This window comes from Mesoplodon bidens (assembly GCF_964165515.1).
Source record: "Mesoplodon bidens genome assembly, contig: HAP1_SCAFFOLD_33, whole genome shotgun sequence".
Taxonomy (NCBI): domain Eukaryota; kingdom Metazoa; phylum Chordata; class Mammalia; order Artiodactyla; family Ziphiidae; genus Mesoplodon; species Mesoplodon bidens.
This window is the reverse complement of record NW_027671488.1, coordinates 4,790,727-4,814,955: the sequence shown is the minus strand read 5'-3', so window position 1 is coordinate 4,814,955 and position 24,229 is coordinate 4,790,727. Positions and strand designations below refer to the sequence as shown.

Genomic DNA, 24,229 nt, shown 5'->3' with positions numbered 1-24,229 from the left:
CCTACAGACACCGTGGTGATGATGGTCAATATGACCGGCAGGACTGCTGGCTACTTCTAAAGGCCATTGACTCAGTGGACGTCATGGTCCTGGATCACCACTGACACTTGACTGTCTGGGAGTTGTGCGGGCAGGGCTCTGACACATGGTGCTGTTTGTACATTAATTCAGGGACCTAATTAAAGAAAGCACAGACTACTGGTCAGAGCATCTAGGCTGGCAAAAGCCGTCAGCCTAAGGTCGCCGAACAAATGTTGGGTGGGGTGAAACCTGCCACCGCAGCATCTCTGCACATCTGTTTCCTGGACCCTTAAAGGTCATTAGAATCTATAACACTTCCAATGCTGGTGCTCAGGCAGACGAGAAGTGAGGCAGGAGGCCTTGGGACAATCGACCACACCTTGAGGCTGGTGGGGAGAAGTTTTCCCCTCCCCCCATGTATCAGGGCTCCCACCACAGCATGAAGCAGTTACAAAAGAGGGGTCTGCACCCTCAACACCCCAAGAATGAGGAACAGAACAAAAAGCAGAGGAGATGTTCATCTCCGGCAACGTTCATTAAAAACTCCTGGGAGATAAAAAGAGAATCTGGGCAATAAAATAAAGTCTAACCTGTTTTTCCTTTGTGCTTTGTCTAATTTCACGTGCTCCTAGGGTTCAGCATGCAGAGGTCCCACACCTGGCACTTCAGACCCGATTTCCTAGTGCAGAATGGCTGGGTCGACACCTCAGCTAGCGGCGTCCCATGCAGACTCTGCGGCATAGAGCCTGAGCTGCAGCCAACCCAGCCCTCGAGATCTCCATCCCCTCCCTCCCACTGACGCTGCCGGGATCCCTACACAGCAGCCCAGCCCACAGCCCGTGGGGGAGTGCACGCTCTCACCTCTCCTTTCTGTTTTCAAAATAATGTTTCCTTTTCTTCTGAACCAAACTCAGTCTTGATCTGTTGGCGCCAATGACACTGGGCACGGGGACTCCTGTTGGGGTCCACTCTGGAGGATCAGTAACAGAAATTGAGAACATTGTAACTTCAATGAACAGATGTGTGAGCCAAACTGTAGTTAACATAGAGCAGTGTATAACGCTCGGGTAAAATAAGATGTTTCAAAGACTTACATTTGATATTTCCATCACTTTCCTATAAGCTAGTTCAGTGAAGACGTTTGTCTTATTTGTCAGGTCAACATTAGAGAAATGAAGTGATTTATTTCCATGGATGTACATCGAATACTCTTGGCTGAAGCTTCAATCGTGTTTTCAATGATTTTCCATTGAAAATGATACCTCTCTTCAGCTCCCCCATTTCTGAGAAGTATAAAATCTTATAATTTATTATTACCAAAGGGGAAAGGTAGGAGAAGGGATAAATTAACAGTTTGGGTTTAACACATACACACTGCTGTATTTAAAATAGATCATCAACAAGGAACTACTGTATAGCACAGGGAACTACACTGAATATTTTGCAATAACCTATAAGGGGAAATAATCTGAAAAAGAATAGATACTTTTATTGACATCATCTATCAATGACAGATAAAATGTAACCTAAGCAAAGCCGATGGTGAGCACTTCTGACCCTGAAGATTTCAATCATCTAAAGTTTGGGCTCTGCCTATTTCCCAAGGCCCTTAATGGACATGCGTGTAGCCGTAGCTTAAAAATTCCCCAGTTTGGGGTTTGGGGAGACACTGATGTGGAAAAAATCCCTGGTGTCCTCCTTACATGCACGGGACCCTTCCTACAGCTAAAACATGCCTGTCACACCTAGAGGATGGTACACCATTTGATCAGAAAGAGTTTGGAAAAGGCACCTCATCTCCTCATCGCCTGGTGCTTGGGTTCACCCCTCCAACATCTTTCCTAACAACCTCCACACTTGGGGATATCAACACCGTCAACATCCTGTTGCACACAGTTTGGAATTTGTCCAGAGGATGAAGCGGAAGGATGAGAAAAATTTAGTGACATGTCTTAGGTGTTCGGACAGGCACATGCCACTCTAATTTCGAATCCGGAAGACAAATTCATCAAAGGCTAGAATTGCCCACGCAAACAGAATAGGGCTAGAGGAAATCCCGCTGTTTTGTGTCCAGTTTCCAAAAACACAAGTTGAATAATGGAACTCAGGGGCACTAAAATTCATGAAACTGCAGAGTTGAAAATATCTATCGTCGAAAAATGTCTTGAGGTAAGTCACAGAAAAGGACTTGTAAGCAAGGGAGAGTGGCAGGAAACATATTTGAACAGGTAGAAAGGACTACCCGTTAAAGCACAAGAAAAGGGTCTGAACATCATCAATGACACAGTTGGCCAAACAGGGCGTATGCATTTTTTCTGAATATATTCAAGTAAAGGCCATACACACTTTTTATCCAACCAAACAGGTGGACACTGGAAATCAATACTACAAAATGTATCACTTCACATCAGTCAGAAGGGCCATCCTCATAAAGTGTAAACACCAGAAATGCAAGACAGGGCGAGGAGAAAAGGGAGCCCTGTGAGGCTGATTGTGGAAATGTAATTTGCCAACGGCCACACTGGAGAAGTGTATTGTGTTTGCTAAAACATCTAAAAAATGAGCTACAGAGCATAGGGCACTTGCACTCATGGGCGTATACCTTGGGAAAAACAAAAATCGACAGAAAACAGGCACCCCAACGTTTACCACCTCTCTGTTAAAAAGGGTCTCCACTTGGATATAACCTAAATGTCCCTGGAAGGATAAAATGGATAAAAGAGATGGGGTACTTATGTAGAGTGGAATATGACTCATCCAGAAATCAATGAAATAAGGCCAGTTGGAACAACTCTGGAGGAGTTACATACGATCATTCTAAGTGACATATGTCAGAAAGAAAAAGACACATATCATAAGATGTCACTTAAAGGTGGAATCAAAAATGGCTACACATGAAATAAATTACAATACAGAAACATAGTCAAATATGTAGAAAATAGACATAAGGCTGCTAAATGGGAAAGGTGGGGAATGGTGAGGTATTATCCAGGAGGTTGAAATTAGCAAAGATACCATTCCAAGTACCAAATTGAATAACTGACAAGGCCTACACGGTACCTCAAAGAACTGCACTCAGCCCACTCAAGTCACTGGAAAATAATACATATGCCTGGTAAGCATCTGAAAAAGAATTTATTGTTGTCTCACAGTACGTGAATCAAGTGGATGTACAGCAGCAAAAAACAGAGCTTTGAAAATCAGCTGTAACCAATATAAAAATAAATTTAAAAATATTTATAAAAACAGTGAGACAGACAAAAATTCTTACAACTTTTGTTGAAGGGCTACGATGTAACATGGATTGAACACATGTAGACCCACAGCAGGATTATATATAAGGCTGGAATCTATGCACGCTAAGAGATGTTAGAGAGGCTTGGTGAGAAAATGCAGACCTTTTAAAGTAATACTGCCTGGTACCCATTCCATGGGTCCCAAATCTGCAGGTTCAAGGGAATCTTCTGACAGCGAAAACATGCCTGGGAAACCGAGATGAATGTACACCGTGTGCTCAGGAAAGGTGTCTAAAATGCACCTCATTTTTGATCTCCTGGTGCTGGGTTTCGCCATTCCAGCCACATTACTAACAATCTCCCCACTTGGAGAATCAGCACCTTTAACCTCCTGTTTTACACAGTTTTCAATTTGTGCAGAGGATAAATGGGAAGAGGGGGAACCAATGAGAGATTAGCTGTAGGAGTTTTGACAGGAACATGTCACTCTAATTTCCTATTAGAAGAAGAATTAACCAAAGGCTCAGCCTGCCTCCCCAGAACCAGAATTGGGCCGGAAGCAATCCAATGGTTTGGCATACAACACACAAAAAAAGCGAGTTGCAAAATGCAGCTCAGGAGCAGACAATTCAAAGACCTGCAAAGATATATACGATAACCAACGTCCAAAAATATATTCAGGTAAGGCAACGAAGAGGATCTGAATGAGAGGCAGAATTGCAGGAAACAGATTTCAAAAGGTAGATTCTACTCACATTTAAAGCATATGAAAAGCAGCAGAATTTATAAAGTGATGCAGTTGGGCAAAAGGGTGTATGCGTTTCTTTCGTGAATATCTTCAGAAAAAAAAACACAGACAGAATTTTTGGCCAACCAAGCAAGAGGGAAATGCATATCTGCACAACAAAGAAGTCTCAATTTCCACTGCTCAGTAAGGCCATCCAAAAAATGTGTACAAACCAGAAATGCAGGAGAGGCCATGGAAAACAGGGAGCCAAGTCACGCTGATGGGTGGGGTATAAATATCCAAGAGCCACTCTGAAGAAGTGTATGCTGTTAACTAAAACATCTAAAATACAAAGCCCCCGAGCAAAGGGGACTTCAATTCATGGGCATATAACTTCGGAAGACTAAATATCCATAAGACACAGGCACTCCAAAGTTTAGGGCTGCTCTGCATACAAGAACCTCAACTTTGGTACACCTAAAATATCCCAGGAAAAACAGAAATGCATAAAGAACTTGTGGTAATTTTGTACAACGGAATATCACTCAGACGTGAAATCAATGTATATAAGGCCAGTAGCAGCATAATGAGTGGATTTAAGTATGATGATTCTAAGGGAAATTAGTCACACAGAAAAAGAATCTTATCATAAGATATCACTTATAGAGGGAATGTCTATATCACAACACATGAACTGAATTAGAAAAGAGAACAGAGTCTCACATTTAGAAAAAAAAATCTTAGGCCTGCTTCAGGAGAAAGGAGAGGTTGGGTGATGCATAAATCCAGAGTTTGATATTAACACAGGGACCATTCCATAAACCAAATACAGAATAGACAAGACATACACCTTCCTCAGTGAACGGGACTCAACACCCTGATTTCCCACATAGGTATATATCTGACTAGTAAGAATCTTTAAACCTATGTATTGATATGTCTCCGTAAGGGAATCAATTGTGTCTAGACCAGCATAAACAAGTCAGTGATAATCAGCTCAACCCCATAATAAACATGAATTTCAAAAACAAAACCAAAAAACAGCGAAATTCTTACACAATTCCTTCAAAGGTTCTGATGAAACCTGGAATGACCCTATCAGCAAAGACAGCTGGATGAGACATAAAGCTCGACACTTGGGGCTGAGAGGACTGGTGAGATTGGGATAGAGAATGCAGACCCTTAAGGTAGTAATGCATGCAACCATTCCATGGGTCCCAAATCTCCAGGTAGAAGGGAATATCACTACAGTTATAACATGTATGGGAAACCTAGAGAATGGACAACATGTGATGGTGAAAGGTTTCTAAAACTCTCCTAATTTTTCTTCTCCTTCTGCTCCAGTTTGGTATTCCAACTGCTTTACTATCAATCTACCAACTTAGGAGAGTCAGCCCCTATAACCTCCTGGTACACACAGTTTGCTAATTGTGCAGAGGATGAAAGGGAAGAGGGAGAACCTATCAGAGATTAGATGTAGACATTTGGACGGGCACATGTCACTCTAATTTCCCGGCAGGAAGAAGAATTAACCAAAGCCTCAGCCACCCACAGGGAACCAATATAGCCACCCCTGGAACCAGTATAGGTCCTGAAGCAAAATTGTGGATTTGTGGCCAGCTCACAAAAATGGGATTTGAAAATTGCGGCTCAGTGGCACAGCAATTCAAAAACCTGCAGAGTTATAAAGGACTACTCTCTTCCAAAAAACTGTTGAGGGAAGGCCAAGAAGGGGACTGGAAAATGAGGCAGAATTGCACAAAACATATTTCAAGGGTAAATTGGAATCACCTTTAAAGCACAGGAGAAGCATCACAACTTGGACAGTGATGCCCTTTCTGGCCAATCAAGCAAGCGCACAATGCAAACCCACACTACAAAGAATTGTCACTTCCCACCGGTCAAAAGGGACATCCGAATATCTGTAAAAACCAGAGAGGCAAGAGAGAGATGACAAGGGCATGAAGCAATATGATGCCAAAGACATGGAGGAATGTGATGACAAGCGCATGGAGCATTGTGATGACAAGATTATGTAGCATTTTGCTGACAAAGGCAAGGAGCATTGTGATGACAAGGTGCATGGAACACTGTGATGACAAGCGTCACGGAGCATAGTGATTATAGGGATCATGGAGCATTGGGATGACAAGGGCATGGATCACTGTGATGACAAGTGTCATGGAGCATTTTGATGACAAGTGTCCCAGATCATTGTGTTGTCAGGGTTCATGGAGCGTTGTGATGACAGTGGTCATGGAGCATTGTGATGACAGGGTTCATAGAGCACTGTGATGACAAGGTACTGGAGCACTGTGATAAGAAGACCATGGAGCCTTGTGATTAGAAGTCTCATGGAACATTCTGATGAAAAGGGGCAGTGAGCATTGTGATTACAGGGGTCTTGGAGCATTGTGATGACAAGGGCATGAAGCATTGGGATGAGAAGGCCATGGAGCGTTCTGATGACATGCATCATGGAGCTTTGTGATGACAAGGGCATGGAGCATTGTGATTACAGAGGTCTTGGAACACTGTGATGAAAAGGGCATGGATCATTGTCATGAAAAGGCATGGAGCCTTGTCATGACAGTGTTCAAGGAGCATAATGAAAACAAGTGTCAGGGAGCATTGTGATGACAAGGGTATTGAGAATTGTGATGACAAAGGTCATGGAGCATTGTGATGAGAAGACCATGGATAATTGTTATGACAAGTGTCATGGGGCGTTGTGAGGATAAGTGTTATGGAACATTGTGATCACAAGGATTTGGAGCATTGTGATGACAGAGGTCATGGAGCATTTTTATTTCATTGTGATGACAATAGCCTGAACCATTATGATGATGGGCATGGTGCATTGTGATAACAGGGTTCATGGAGCATTGAGATGAAAAGGGGCATGGTGCATTGTGATGACAGTGTTCATGGTGCATTGAGATGAAAAGGGGCATGGAGCATTGTGATTACAGGAGTCTTGGAGCATTGTGATGACATGGGCATAGAGCATCATGAATGAGAAGGCCATGGAACATTCTGATGACATGCGTCTTGGAGCTTTGTGATGACAAGGGCATGTAGCATTGTGATTACAGGGTTCTTGGAGCATTGTGATGACAAGGGTCATTGAGAATTTTGATGACAAGGCTGTGGAACATTGTGATGGCAGGTGTCATGGAGCATTGTTATGACAGGGGTAATGGAGCATTGTGATGAGAAGGGCATGGAGCATTGGTCTGAAAAGTTTCGTGGATTATTGTGATGAGAGTGGGCATGGAGCATTGTGATGACAAGGGCACTGAACACTCTGATACATGGGCCATGATGGATTGTAATGACAAGGGCATGGAGCATTGTGGTGAGAAGAGCATCGGGTACTGTGATGACAAGCATCATGGGGCTTTGTGATGACAAGGGCATGGAACAATGTGATGAGAGGGTTCATGGAGCATTGTGATGAAAATGACATGGAGCATTTTGATGACAGGTGCATGGAGCATTGGTCTGATAAGTTTAATGGATAAATGTGTTGAGAGTGGGCATGGAACATTGGGATGACAAGGGCATGGATCATTGGGAAGACAAGGTCATGGAATATTGTGAAGAAAGGTGTCTGGGAGCATTGTGTTGACATATTTCATGGCCCATTGTGATGACAATGGCATGGAGCATTGTGATGCACAAGTGTTATGGCGGATTGTGATGACAAAGGTAATGGAGCATTGTGATGACAAGGGCGTGGAGCATTGTGATGACAAGGGCATGGAGCATTGTGATGACAACCGGCATTGAGAATTTTGATGTAAAGTTCGTGAAGCATTGTGATGACAAAGGCATGGAACTTGCTATGACAGGGGTCATGGGGCATTGCGATGACAAGTGCATGGAGAGTTGTGATGACAATAGCATGTATCATTGTGATGAGAACTGTCATGGAGCATTGTGATGACAAGGACATGGAGAATTGTGATAACAAGGTACATGGAGTATTGTGATGATCAGGGCATGGAGCATTGTGATGGCAAGACCGTGGAGCACTGTGATGAGAAGACCATGGATAATTGTGATGACGAGCATCATGGAGAACTGTAATGACAAGGGGCATGGAGCATTGTGTTGACAGGTGTCATGGAGCATTGTGATGACAAGGGTCACGGAGCATTCTGATGACAAGCTTGTGGAGTATTGTGATGACAATGGCATGGAGCATAGTGATGACAATGGCATGGATCATTGTGATGAAAAAGGCATGGAGACTTGTCATGACAGGGTACAAGGAGCATACTGACGACCAGTGTCAGGGAGCATTGTGATGACAAGTGTACTGAGAATTGTGATGACAAAGGTCATGGAGCATTGTGATGAGAAGTCCATGGATAATTGTGATGACCAGCGTCATGGGGCGTTGTGATGGCAAGTGTTATGGAACATTGTGATCACAAGGGTTTGGAGCATTGTGATGACAGAGGTCATGGAGAATTTTGATTTCATTGTGATGACAATAGCATGAAGCATTATCATAATGGGCATGGTGCATTGTGATGAGAGGGTTCATGGAGCAATGAGATGAAAAGGGGCATGGAGCATGGTGATTACAAGGGTATTGGAGCATTGTGATGACAAGAGTCATGGAGCCTTGTGATGACAAGGCCGTGGAACACGGTGATGGATGGGGTCATGGAGCATTGTTATGACAGGGGTAATGGAGCATTGTGATGACAAGGCCATGGAGCATTGGGCTGAAAATATTCATGTAGTATTGTGATGACAGTGGTCATGGAGCATTGTGTTGACAACGAAATTGAGCACTGTGATGACAAGTTCCTGGAGCATTGTGATGAGAAGACCATGGAGCCTTGTAATGAAAAGTCTCATGGAGCATTCTGATGAAAAGAGGCATGGAACATTGTGATTACAGTGGTCTTGGAGGATTGTGATGAAAAGGGCATGGATCATTGTTATGAAAAAGACATGGAGCCTTTTCATGAAAGGGTTCAAGGAGCATACTGATGACAAGTGTCAGGGAGCATTGTGATAACAAGTGTATTGAGCACTGTGATGACAAAGGTCATGGAGCACTGTGATGAGAAGACCATGGATAATTGTGATGATGAGCGTCATGGGGTGTTGTGATGATAAGTGTTATTGAACATTGTGATCACAAGGGTTTGGAGCATTGTGATGACGAAGTCATGGAGAATTTTGATTTCATTGTGATGGCAATAGCATGAAGCATTATGATTATCGGCATGGTGCATTGTGATGACAGGGTTCATGGAGCATTGAGATGAAGAGGGGCATGGAGCTTTGTGATTACAGGTGTCTTGGAACACTGTGATGACAAGGGTCATGGAGCCTTGTGATGACAAGGCCGTGGAACATGGTGATGGCACGGGTCATGGATCATTTTTATGACAGGAGTAATGGAGCATTGTGATGACAAGGGCATGGAACATTGGTCTGAAAAGTTTCATGGATTATTGTGATGAGAGTGGGCATTGAGCATTGTGATGACAAGGGCACGGAACACAGTGATACATGTGTCATGGAGGATTGCAATGACAAGGGCATGGAGCATTGTGATGACAAGCGTCATGGAGCTTTGTGAATGACAATGTCATGGATCAATGTGATGAGAAGTTTCATTGAGCTTTGTGATGACAATGGCATGCAGCATTGTGATGCCAAGGGTCATGGACTTTGTGATGACATAGGCCATGGAGCATTTTGATGACAAGGGCGTGGTGCATTTTGTTGAGAAGGGCAGGGATCATTGTGATGACAGGGTCATGGAGCAATTGGATGAAAAGGGTCATGGAACATTTTGATGACAGGGGTTATGGAACATTGTGTTATCAGTGGTCATGCAGCATTGTGATGAAAAGGTTCATATAGCATTGTGATGACAGGGGTTATGGAACATTGTGATGTCAGGGGCATGGAGCATTGTGATGATAAGTGCATGTAGCATTGTAGTGACAAGGGTTATGGAACATTGTGATGACAGGCGTGAGGGAGTATTGAGATGATTAGTGATGGAACATTGTGATATCATTGGTGAGAGAGCATTTTGATTTGAAGTGCATGGAGCATTGTGATAACAAGGTTGTGGAGCACTGTGATGACAAACGCATGGCACATTGTGATGATATGGGTCATGGAGCATTGTGCTGACAAACGCATGGAGCATTGTGATGACAAGGTTTATGGAGCATTGTGATGACAACGATGTGGAGCATTGTGATGACAAGCGCATGGCGCATTGTGACGCCATGGGTCATGGAGTATTGTGCTGACAAAGGCATGGAGGATTGTGATGACTAGGGTCACGGAGCATTGTGATGAAATGTTCATGGAGCATTGTGGTGACAATGGTCATGAAGCATTGTGATGACTGGAGTCACGGAGCATTGTGATGACAGGGGTCATAGAGCATTGTGATGAAAGTGCATGGAGCATTGTGATGACATGGGCATGTTGCATTGGTCTGACAAATTTCATGGACTATTGTGATGAAAGTAGGCATGGCGCATTGTGATGACAAGGGCATGGAGCATTGTGATGAGAAGGTCATGGAGTATTGTGAAGACATGTGTCAGGGAGCATTGTGATGAGATATGTCATGGTCATTGCGATGACAATGGAATGGAGCATTGTGATGCCAAGTGTCATGGAGGATGGTGATGACAAAGGTCATGGAGCATTTTGATGACAAGGGCATGGAGCATTGTGATGACAAGGGCCATTGAGAATTTTGATGACCAGTTCATGAACCATTGTGATGACAAGCACATGGAGCTTGCTATGACAGGGATCATGCAGCATTGCGATGACAAGTGCAAAGAGAATTGTGATGACAAAGCATGTAACACTGTGATGAGAAGTGTCATGGAGCATAGTGATGCCAAGAACGTGGAGAATTGTGACGACACGGGGCATGGAGCAATGTGATGACCAGGGCATGGAGCATTGTGATGGCAAGACCGTGGAGCATTGTGATGAGAAGGCCACGGGTAACTGTGATGACGAGCATCATGGAGCACTGTAATGACAAGGGGTATGGAGCATTGTGATAACAGGTGTTAAGAAGCATTGTGATGACAAGGGTCAGGGAGCACTCTGATGACAAGCTTGTGGAGTATTTTGATGACAATGGCATGGAGCATTGTGAAGAAAACGGCATGGGGCATTGTGATGAAAAAGGTATGGAGCCTTTTCATGACAGGTTTCAAGGAGCATTCTGACAACAAGTGTCAGGGAGCCTTGTGATGACAAAGGTCATGGAGCATTGTGACGACAAGCACATGGAGTATTGTGATGACAAGCACATGGAGCTTGCTATGACAGGGGTCATGGAGCATTGCGATGACAAGTGCATAGAGAATTGTGATGACAAAGCATGTAACACTTTGATGAGAAGTGTCATGGAGCATAGTGATGCCAAGAACGTGGAGAATTGTGATGACAGGGACATGGAGCAGTGTGATGACCAGGGCATGGAGCATTGTGATGCCAAGAACGTGGAGAATTGTGATGACAGGGGTCATGGAGCATTGTGATGACAGTGGGCATGGAGCATTGTGATGACAAGTGTCATGGAGCATGTTGATGACAAGGGCGTGGAGCATTGTGATGAGAAGAGCATGGATAATTGTGATTACGAGCGTCACGGAGCACTGTAATGAAAAGGGGTATGGAGTATTGTGATGACAGGGGTCATGGACCATTGTGATGACTGGGGACATGGAGCATTGTGATAACCATGTCATGGAGCATTGTGATGGCAAGACAGTAGGAGCACTGTGATGAGAAGACCATGGATAATTGTGATGACGAGCATCATGGAGCACTGTAATGACAAGGGGCATGGAGCATTGTGATGACAGGTGTCATGGAACATTTTGATGACAGGGTTCATGGATCATTGTGATGACAAGTGTCACGGAGCATTCTGATGATAAGCTTGTGGAGTGTTGTGATGACAATGGCATGGAGCATTGTGATGAAAAGTGCATGGAGACTTGTCATGACAGTTTTCAATGAGCATACTGATGACAAGTTCCAGGGAGCATTGTGATGACAAGTGTATTGAGAATTGTGATGACAAAGGTCATGGAGCATTGTGATGAGAAGTCCATGGATAATTGTGGTAACCAGCATCATGGGGCGTTGTGATGACAAGTTTTATGGAACATTGTGATCACAGGGGTTTGGAGCATTGTGATGACAGAGGTCATGGAGAATATTGATTTCATTGTGATGACAATAGCATGAAGCATTACGATGATGGGCATGTTGCATTGTGATGACAGTGTTCATGGAGCACTGAGATGAAAAGTGGCATGGAGTATTGTTATTACAGGGGTCTTGGAGCATTGTGATGACAAGGGCATGGAGCATTGTGATGAGAAGGCCATGGAGCATTCTGATGACATTAGTCTGGGAGCTTTGTGATGACAAGGGCATGGAGCATTGTGATTACAGGGTTCTTGGAGCATTGTGATGACAAGGGTCATTGAGAATTTTGATGACAAGGCTGTGGAACATTGTGATGGCAGGTGTCATGGAGCATTGTTATGACAGGGGTAATGGAGCATTGTGATGAGAAGGGCATGGAGCATTGGTCTGAAAAGTTTCGTGGATTATTGTGATGAGAGTGGGCATGGAGCATTGTGATGACAAGGGCACTGAACACTCTGATACATGGGCCATGATGGATTGTAATGACAAGGGCATGGAGCATTGTGGTGAGAAGAGCATCGGGTACTGTGATGACAAGCATCATGGGGCTTTGTGATGACAAGGGCATGGAACAATGTGATGAGAGGGTTCATGGAGCATTGTGATGAAAATGACATGGAGCATTTTGATGACAGGTGCATGGAGCATTGGTCTGATAAGTTTAATGGATAAATGTGTTGAGAGTGGGCATGGAACATTGGGATGACAAGGGCATGGATCATTGGGAAGACAAGGTCATGGAATATTGTGAAGAAAGGTGTCTGGGAGCATTGTGATGACATATTTCATGGCCCATTGTGATGACAATGGCATGGAGCATTGTGATGCACAAGTGTTATGGCGGATTGTGATGACAAAGGTAATGGAGCATTGTGATGACAAGGGCGTGGAGCATTGTGATGACAAGGGCATGGAGCATTGTGATGACAACCGGCATTGAGAATTTTGATGTAAAGTTCGTGAAGCATTGTGATGACAAAGGCATGGAACTTGCTATGACAGGGGTCATGGGGCATTGCGATGACAAGTGCATGGAGAGTTGTGATGACAATAGCATGTATCATTGTGATGAGAACTGTCATGGAGCATTGTGATGACAAGGACATGGAGAATTGTGATAACAAGGTACATGGAGTATTGTGATGATCAGGGCATGGAGCATTGTGATGGCAAGACCGTGGAGCACTGTGATGAGAAGACCATGGATAATTGTGATGACGAGCATCATGGAGAACTGTAATGACAAGGGGCATGGAGCATTGTGTTGACAGGTGTCATGGAGCATTGTGATGACAAGGGTCATGGAGCATTCTGATGACAAGCTTGTGGAGTATTGTGATGACAATGGCATGGAGCATAGTGATGACAATGGCATGGATCATTGTGATGAAAAAGGCATGGAGACTTGTCATGACAGGGTACAAGGAGCATACTGACGACCAGTGTCAGGGAGCATTGTGATGACAAGTGTACTGAGAATTGTGATGACAAAGGTCATGGAGCATTGTGATGAGAAGTCCATGGATAATTGTGATGACCAGCGTCATGGGGCGTTGTGATGGCAAGTGTTATGGAACATTGTGATCACAAGGGTTTGGAGCATTGTGATGACAGAGGTCATGGAGAATTTTGATTTCATTGTGATGACAATAGCATGAAGCATTATCATAATGGGCATGGTGCATTGTGATGAGAGGGTTCATGGAGCAATGAGATGAAAAGGGGCATGGAGCATGGTGATTACAAGGGTATTGGAGCATTGTGATGACAAGAGTCATGGAGCCTTGTGATGACAAGGCCGTGGAACACGGTGATGGATGGGGTCATGGAGCATTGTTATGACAGGGGTAATGGAGCATTGTGATGACAAGGCCATGGAGCATTGGGCTGAAAATATTCATGTAGTATTGTGATGACAGGGGTCATGGAGCATTGTGTTGACAACGAAATTGAGCACTGTGATAACAAGTTCCTGGAGCATTGTGATGAGAAGACCATGGAGCCTTGTAATGAAAAGTCTCATGGAGCATTCTGATGAAAAGAGGCATGGAACATTGTGATTACAGTGGTCTTGGAGCATTGTGATGAAAAGGGCATGGATCATTGTTATGAAAAAGACATGGAGCCTTTTCAAGAAAGGGTTCAAGGAGCATACTGATGACAAGTGTCAGGGAGCATTGTGATAACAAGTGTATTGAGCATTGTGATGACAAAGGTCATGGAGCACTGTGATGAGAAGACCATGGATAATTGTGATGATGAGCGTCATGGGGTGTTGTGATGATAAGTGTTATTGAACATTGTGATCACAGGGTTTGGAGCATTGTGATGACGAAGTCATGGAGAATTTTGATTTCATTGTGATGGCAATAGCATGAAGCATTATGATTATCGGCATGGTGCATTGTGATGACAGGGTTCATGGAGCATTGAGATGAAGAGGGGCATGGAGCTTTGTGATTACAGGTGTCTTGGAACACTGTGATGACAAGGGTCATGGAGCCTTGTGATGACAAGGCCGTGGAACATGGTGATGGCACGGGTCATGGATCATTTTTATGACAGGAGTAATGGAGCATTGTGATGACAAGGGCATGGAACATTGGTCTGAAAAGTTTCATGGATTATTGTGATGAGAGTGGGCATTGAGCATTGTGATGACAAGGGCACGGAACACAGTGATACATGTGTCATGGAGGATTGCAATGACAAGGGCATGGAGCATTGTGATGACAAGCGTCATGGAGCACTGTGATGGCAAGACAGTGGAGCACTGTGATGAGAAGACCATGGATAATTGTGATGACGAGCATCATGGAGCACTGTAATGACAAGGGGCATGGAGCATTGTGATGACAGGTGTCATGGAACATTTTGATGACAGGGTTCATGGATCATTGTGATGACAAGTGTCACGGAGCATTCTGATGATAAGCTTGTGGAGTGTTGTGATAACAATGGCATGGAGCATTGTGATGAAAAGTGCATGGAGACTTGTCATGACAGTTTTCAATGAGCATACTAATGACAAGTTCCAGGGAGCATTGTGATGACAAGTGTATTGAGAATTGTGATGACAAAGGTCATGGAGCATTGTCATGAGAAGTCCATGGATAATTGTGGTAACCAGCATCATGGGGCGTTGTGATGACAAGTTTTATGGAACATTGTGATCACAGGGGTTTGGAGCATTGTGATGACAGAGGTCATGGAGAATATTGATTTCATTGTGATGACAATAGCATGAAGCATTACGATGATGGGCATGTTGCATTGTGATGACAGGGTTCATGGAGCACTGAGATGAAAAGTGGCATGGAGTATTGTTATTACAGGGGTCTTGGAGCATTGTTATGAAAAGGACATGGAGCATTGTGATGAGAAGGCCATGGAGCATACTGATGACATGGGCATGGAGCATTGTGATTACAGGGGTCTTGGAGCATTGTGATGACAAGGGTCATGGAGTCTTGCGATGACAAATCCGTAGAACATTGTGATCGCAGGGGTCATGGAGCATTGTTATGACCGGGTTAAAGGAGCATTGTGATGACAAGGGCATGGAGCATTGGTCTGAAAAGTTTCATGGATTATTGTGATGAGAGTGGGCATGGAGCATTGTGATGACAAGGGCACGGAACACAGTGATACATGTGTCTTGGAGGATTGCAATGACAAAGGCATGGTGCATTCTGATGAGAAGGGCAAGGAGCATTGTGATGAGAAGGCCATGGAGCATACTGATGACATGCGTCAGGGAGCTTTGTAATGACATGGGCATGGAGCATTGTGATTACAGGGGTCTTGGAGCATTGTGATGACAAGGGTCATGGAGTCCTGCGATGACAAAGCCGTGGAACATTGTGATGGCAGGGGTCATGGAGCATTGTTATGACAGTTATAATGGAGCATTGTGATGACAAGGGCATGGAGCATTGGTCTGAACAGTTTCATGGATTATTGTGATGAGAGTGGGCATGGAGCATTGTGATGACAAGTGCACGGAACACAGTGATACATGTGTCTTGGAGGATTGCAATGACATAGGCATGGTGCATTGTGATGAGAAGGGCATCGAGCATTGTGATGACAAGCGTCATGGAGCTTTGTGATGACAACGTCATGGAGCAATGTGATGAGAGGTTTCATGGAGCTTTGTGATGACAATGGCATGCAGCATTGTGATGCCAAGGGTCATGGAGCTTTGTGATTACATAGGTCATGGAGCATTTTGATGACAAGGGTGTGGTGCATTGTGATGAGTAGGGCAGGGAGCATTGTGATGACAGGGTCATGGAGCAATTGGATGAAACGGTCATGAAACATTTTGATGACAGTGTTTATGGAACATTGTGATGTCAGGGGTCATGGAGCATTGTGATGAAAAGGGTCATGGAGCATTGGGATGACAGGGGTTATGGAACATTGTGATGTCAGGGGCATGGAGCATTGTGATGATAAGTGCATGTAGCTTTGTTGTGACAAGGGTTATGGAACATTGTGATGACAGGCGTGAGGGAGTATTGAGATGATTAGTGATGGAACATTGTGATATCATTGGTGAGAGAGCATTTTGATGAGAAGTGCATGGAGCATTGTGATCACAAGGTTGTGGAGCACTGTGATGACAATCGCATGGCACATTGTGATGATATGGGTCATGGAGCATTGTGCGGACAAACGCATGGAGCATTGTGATGACAAGGTTTATGGAGCATTGTGATGACAACGATGGGGAGCATTGTGATGACAAGCGCATGGCGCATTGTGATGCCATGGGTCATGGAGTATTGTGCTGACAAAGGCATGGAGCATTGTGATGACTAGGGTCACGGAGCATTGTGATGAAATGTTCATGGAGCATTGTGGTGACAATGGTCATGAAGCATTGTGATGACTGGAATCATGGAGCATTGTGATGACAGGGGTCATAGAGCATTGTGATGAAAGTGCATGGAGCATTGTGATGACAGGGGCATGTTGCATTGGTCTGACAAATTTCATGGACTATTGTGATGAGAGTGGGCATGGCGCATTGTGATGACAAGGGCATGGAGCATTGTGATGATAAGGTCATGGAGTATTGTGAAGACAGGTGTCAGGGAGCATTGTGATGAGATATGTCATGGTCATTGCGATGACAATGGGATGGAGCATTGTGAGGCCAAGTGTCATTGAGGATGGTGATGACAAAGGTAATGGAGCATTTTGATGACAAGGGCATGGAGCATTGTGATGAGAACGGTCATGGAGCTTTGTGATGACAAGGGCATGGAGCATTGTGATGACAAGGGCCATTGAGAATTTTGATGACCAGTTCATGAAGCATTGTGATGACAAGCACATGGAGCTTGCTATGACAGGGATCATGGATCATTGCGATGACAAGTGCATAGAGAATTGTGATGACAAAGCATGTAACACTGTGATGAGAAGTGTCATGGAGCATAGTGATGCCAAGAACGAGGAGAATTGTGATGACACGGGACATGGAGCATTGGAATGACCAAGGCATGGAGCATTGTGATGGCAAGACCGTGGAGCACTGTGATGAGAAGGCCACGGGTAACTGTGATGACGAGCGTCATGGAGCACTGCAATGACAAGGGGTATGGAGCATTGTGATAACAGGGGTCATGGAGCATTGTGATGACAAGGGTCAGGGAGCATTCTGATGACAAGCTTGTGGAGTATTTTGATGACAAAGGCATGGAGCATTGTGAAGAAAACGGCATGGGGCATTGTGATGAAAAAGGCATGGAGCCTTTTCATGACAGGTTTCAAGGAGCATTCTGAGAACAAGTGTCAGGGAGCCTTGTGATGACAAAGGTCATGGAGCATTGTGATGACAAGCACTTGGAGTATTGTGATGACAAGCACATGGAGCTTGCTATGACAGGGGTCATGGAGCATTGCGATGACAAGTGCATTGAGAATTGTGATGACAAAGCATGTAACACTTTGATGAGAAGTGTCATGGAGCATTCTGATGCCAAGAACGTAGAGAATTGTGATGACAGGGACATGGAGCAGTGTGATGACCAGGACATGGAGCATTGTGATGGCAATACCGTGGAGCATTGTGATGAGAAGACCATGGATAATTGTGATAACAAGCGTCATGGAGCACTGTAATGACAAGGGGTTTGGAGCATTGTGATGACAGGGGTCATGGAGCAATGTGATGACAGTGGTCACGGAGCACTGTGATGACAAGTGTCATGGAGCATTTTGATGACAAGGGCGTGGAGCATTGTGATGAGAAGAGCATGGATAATTGTGATTATGAGCGTCATGGAGCACTGTAATGAAAAGGGGTATGGAGTATTGTGATGACAGGGTTCATGGAGCATTGTGATGACTGGGGACATGGAGCATTGTGATAACCAGGTCATGGAGCATTGTGATGGCAAGACAGTGGAGCACTGTGATTAGAAGACCATGGATAATTGTGATGACGAGCATCATGGAGCACTGTAATGACAAGGGGCATGGAGCATTGTGATAACAGGTTTCATGGAACATTTTGATGACAGGGTTCATGGATCATTGTGATGACAAGTGTCACGGAGCATTCTGATGAAAAGCTTGTGGAGTATTGTGATGACAATGTCATGGAGCATTGTGATGAAAAGGGCATGGATCATTGTGATGAAAAGGGCATGGAGGCTTGTCATGAGAGTTTTCAATGAGCATACTGATGACAAGTTCCAGGGAGCATTGTGATGACAAGTGTATTGAGAATTGTGATGACAACGGTCATGGAGCTTTGTGATGAGAAGTCCATGGATAATTGTGGTAACCAGCATCATGGGGCGTTGTGATGACAAGTTTTATGGAACATTGTGATCACAGGGATTTGGAGCATTGTGATGACAGAGGTCATGGAGAATTTGATTTCACTGTGATGACAATAGCATGAAGCATTATGATGATGGGCATGGTGCATTGTGATGACAGGGTTCATGGAGCACTGAGATGAAAAGTGGCATGGAGTATTGTTATTACAGGGGTCTTGGAGCATTCTGATGAAAAGGGCATGGAGCATTGTGATGAGAAGGCCATGGAGCATTCTGATGACATGCATCAGGGAGCTTTGTGATGACATGGGCATGGAGCATTGTGATTGCTGGGGTCTTGGAGCATTGTGATGACAAGGGTCATGGAGTCTTGCGATGACAAAGCCATGGAACATTGTGATTGCAGAGGTTATGGAGCATTGTTATGACAGTGGAAATGGAGCATTGTGATGACAAGGGCATGGAGCATTGGTCTGAAAAATTTCATGGATTATTGTGATGAGAGTGGGCATGGAGCATTGTGATGACAAGTGCACGGAACACAGTGATACATGTGTATTGGAGGATTGAAATAACAAAGGCATGGTGCATTGTGATGAGAAGGGCATCAAGCATTGTGATGACAAGCGTCATGGAGCTTGGTGATGACAACGTCATGGAGCAATGTGATGAGAGGTTTCATGGAGCTTTGTGATGACAATGGCATGCAGCATTGTGATGCCAAGGGTCATGGAGCTTTGTGATGACATAGGCCATGGAGCATTTTGATGACAAGTGTGTGGTGCATTGTGATGAGAAGGGCAGGGAGCATTGTGATGACAGGGTCATGGAGCAATTGGATGAAATTGTCATGAAATATTTTGATGACAGTGTTTATGGAACATTGTGATGTCAGCGGTCATGGAGCATTGTGATGAGAAGTCCATGGATAACTGTTATAACCAGCATCATGGGGCATTGTGATGAACAGTTTTATGGAACATTGTGATCAGAGGGGTTTGGAGCATTGTGATGACAGAGGTCGTGGAGAATTTTGATTTCATTGTGATGACAATAGCATGTAGCATTATGATGATGGGCATGGTGCATTGTGATGACAGGGTTCATGGAGCATTGAGATGAAAAGTGGCATGGGGTATTGTTATTACAGGGGTCTTGGAGCATTGTGATGAAATGGACATGGAGCATTGTGATGAGAAGGCCATGGAGCATTCATATGACATGCGTCAGGGAGCTTTGTGATGACATGGGCATGGAGCATTGTGATTACAGGGGTCTTGGAGCATTGTGATGACAAGGGACATGGAGTCTTGTGATGACAAAGGCAGGGGTCATGGAGCATTGTTATGACAGGTGTAATGGAGCATTGTGATGACAAGGGCATGGAGCATTGGTCTGAAAAGTTTCATGGATTATTGTGATGAGAGTGGGCATGGAGCATTGTGATGACAAGTGCACGGAACTCAGTGATACATGTGTCTTGGAGGATTGCAATGACAAAGGCATGGTGCATTGTGATGAGAAGGGTATCAAGCATTGTGATGACAAGCGTCATGGAGCTTTGTGATGACAACACCATGGAGCAATGTGATGAGAGGTTTCATGGAACTTTGTGATGACAACGGCATGGAGCATTGTGATGCCAAAGGTCATGGAGCTTTGTGATTACATTGGCCATGGAGCATTTTGATGACAAGTGTGTGGTGCATTGTGTTGAGAAGGGCAGGGAGCATTGTGATGACAGGGTCATGGAGCAATTGGATGAAATGGTCATGAAACATTTTTATGACAGTGTTTATGGAACATTGTGATGTTAGGGATCATGGAGCACTGTGATGAAAAGGGTCAAGGAGCTTTGTGATTACAGGGGTTATGGAACATTGTGATGTCAAGTGTCATGGAGCATTGTGATGATAAGGGCATGTAGCACTGTTGTGACAAGGGTCATGGAACACTGTAACGACAGGGGTTTGGGAGTATTGTGATGATTAGCGATGGAACATTGTGATATCAGTGGTGAGAGAGCATTTTGATGAGATGAGCATGGAGCATTGTGATGACAAACATGTGGAGCATTGTGATGACAAACGCATGGCACTTTGTGATGACATGGGTCAGGAGCATTGTGGTGACAAATGCATGGATCACTGTGATGACAAGGTTTATGGAGCACTGTGATGACAACGATGTGGAGCATTGTGATGACAAGGGCATGGCACATTGTGATGCCATGGGTCATGGAGTACTGTGCTGACAAAGGCATGGAGCATTGTGATGACAAGGGTCACCGAGAATTGTGATTAAATGTTCATGGAGCATTGTGGTGACAATTGTCACAGAGCCTTGTGATGACGAGGGCATGGATCATTGTGATGACAAAGGTCATGAAGCACTGTGATGACTGGAGTCACGGAGCATTGTGATGACCTGAGTCATAGAGCATTGTGATAAAAGAGCATGGAGCATTGTGATGAAAGGGGCATGGAGCATTTGTCTGACAATTTTCATGGATTATTGAGATGACAGTGGGCATGGTGAATTGTGATGACAAGGGCATCGAGCATTGTGATGAGAAGGTCATGGAGTACTGTGAAGACAGGTGTTGGAGCATTGTGATGACATATGTCATGGTCCATTGTGATGACAATGGATAGGAGCATTGTGATGCCAAGTGTCATGGAGGATTGTGATGACAAAGGTAACGGAGCATTTTGATGAAAAGGGCTTGGAGCATTGTGATGCCAAGAGTCATGGAGCATTGTGATGACAATGGCCATTGAGAATTTTGATGACAAGTTCATGAAGCATTATGAGGACAATCACATGGAGCTTGCTATGACAGGGGTCATGGAGAACTGCGATGACAAGTGCATTGAGAATTGTGATGACAAAGCATGTAACACTGTGAAGAGAAGTATCATGGAGCATAGTGATGCCGAGAACGTGGAGAATTGTGATGACAGGGGACATGGAGCATTGTGATGACCATGGCATGGAGCACTTTGATGGCAAGAACGTGGAGCATTTTTATGAGAAGACAATGGATAATTGTGATGACGAGCATCACGGAGCACTGTAATGACAAGGGGTATGGAGCATTGTGATGACAGGTGTCATGGAGCATTGTGATGACAGTGGTCATGGAGCATAGTGATGACAAGGGTCATGGAGCATTTTGATGACAAAGACGTGGAGCATTGTGATGAGAAGACCATGGGAAATTGTGATGACGAGTGTCATGGAGACATTTAATGACAAGGGGTATGGAGCATTGTGATGACAGTTGTCATGGAGCATTGTGATGACTGGGGACATGGAGCATTGTGATGACCAAGGCATGGAACATTGTGATGGCAAGACCGTGGAGCACTGTGATGAGAAGACCATGGATAATTGTGATGACGAGCATCATGGAGCACTGTAATGACAAGGGGCATGGAGCATTGTGATGACAGGTGTCATGGGACATTTTGATGACAGGGTTCATGGATCATTGTGATGACAAGTGTCACGCAGATTTCTGATGACAATCTTGTGGAGTATTGTGATGACAATGGCATGGAGCATTGTGATGAAAAGGGCATGGTTCATTGTAATGAAAAGGCCTAGAGACTTGTCATGACAGTTTTCAATAAGCATACTGATGACAAGTTCCAGGGATCATTGTGATGACAAGTGTATTGAGAATTGTGATGACAAAGGTCATGGAGCTTTGTGATGAGAAGTCCATGGATAATTGTGGTAACCAGCATCATGAGGCATTGTGATGACAAGTTTTATGGAACATTGTGATCACAGGGATTTGGAGCATTGTGATGACAGAGGTCATGGAGAATTTGATTTCACTGTGATGACAATAGCATGAAGCCTTATGATGATGGGCATGGTGCATTGTGATGACAGGGTTCATGGAGCACTGAGATGAAAAGTGGCATGGAGTATTGTTATTACAGGGGTCTTGGAGCATTCTGATGAGAAGGGCATGGAGCATTGTGATGAGAAGGCCATGGAGCATTCTGATGACATGCATCAGGGAGCTTTGTGATGACATGGGCATGGAGCATTGTGATTGCTGGGGTCTTGGAGCATTGTGATGACAAGGGTCATGGAGTCTTGCGATGACAAAGCCATGGAACATTGTGATTGCACAGGTTATGGAGCATTGTGATGACAGTGGAAATGGAGCATTGTGATGACAAGGGCATGGAGCATTGGTCTGAAAAATTTCATGGATTATTGCGATTAGAGTGGGCATGGAGCATTGTGATGACAAGGGCACGGAACACAGTGATACATGTGTATTGGAGGATTGCAATAACAAAGGCATGGTGCATTGTGATGAGAAGGGCATCAAGCTTTGTGATGACAAGCGTCATGGAGCTTGGTGATGACAACGTCATGGAGCAATGTGATGAGAGGTTTCATGGAGCTTTGTGATGACAATGGCATGCAGCATTGTGATGCCAAGGGTCATGGAGCTTTGTGATGACATAGGCCATGGAGCATTTTGATGACAAGGGTGTGGTGCATTGTGATGAGAAGGGCAGGGAGCATTGTGATGACAGGATCATGGAGCAATTGGATGAAATTGTCATGAAATATTTTGATGACAGTGTTTATGGAACATTGTGATGTCAGCGGTCATGGAGCATTGTGATGAGAAGTCCATGGATAACTGTTATAACCAGCATCATTGGCATTGTGATGAACAGTTTTATGGAACATTGTGATCAGAGGGGTTTGGAGCATTGTGATGACAGAGGTCATGGAGAATTTGATTTCACTGTGATGACAATAGCATGAAGCCTTATGATGATGGGCATGGTGCATTGTTATGACAGGGTTCATGGAGCATTTAGATGAAAAGTGGCATGGGGTATTGTTATTACAGGGGTCTTGGAGCATTGTGATGAAATGGACATGGAGCATTGTGATGAGAAGGCCATGGAGCATTCTGATGACATGCGTCAGGGAGCTTTGTGATGACATGGGCATGGAGCATTGTGATTACAGGGGTCTTGGAGCATTGTGATGACAAGGGTCATGGAGTCTTGTGATGACAAAGGCAGGGGTCATGGAGCATTGTTATGACAGGTGTAATGGAGCATTGTGATGACAAGGGCATGGAGCATTGGTCTGAAAAGTTTCATGGATTATTGTGATGAGAGTGGGCATGGAGCATTGTGATGACAAGTGCACGGAAC

General features: G+C 44.4%; 1 long non-coding RNA gene across 1 annotated transcript in view; it reads left to right on the top strand.

Annotated features, from left to right (window-relative positions):
* The first annotated feature begins 6,465 nt into the window (after positions 1 to 6,465).
* Positions 6,466 to 24,229, top strand: part of LOC308611304 — a 100,560-nt gene continuing 82,796 nt past the window's right edge. The window contains exons 1-2 of the long non-coding RNA XR_014014837.1: positions 6,466 to 6,629; positions 18,959 to 19,006. This is a non-coding gene — a long non-coding RNA (uncharacterized lncRNA). The remainder of the gene's footprint in view (positions 6,630 to 18,958; positions 19,007 to 24,229) is intronic.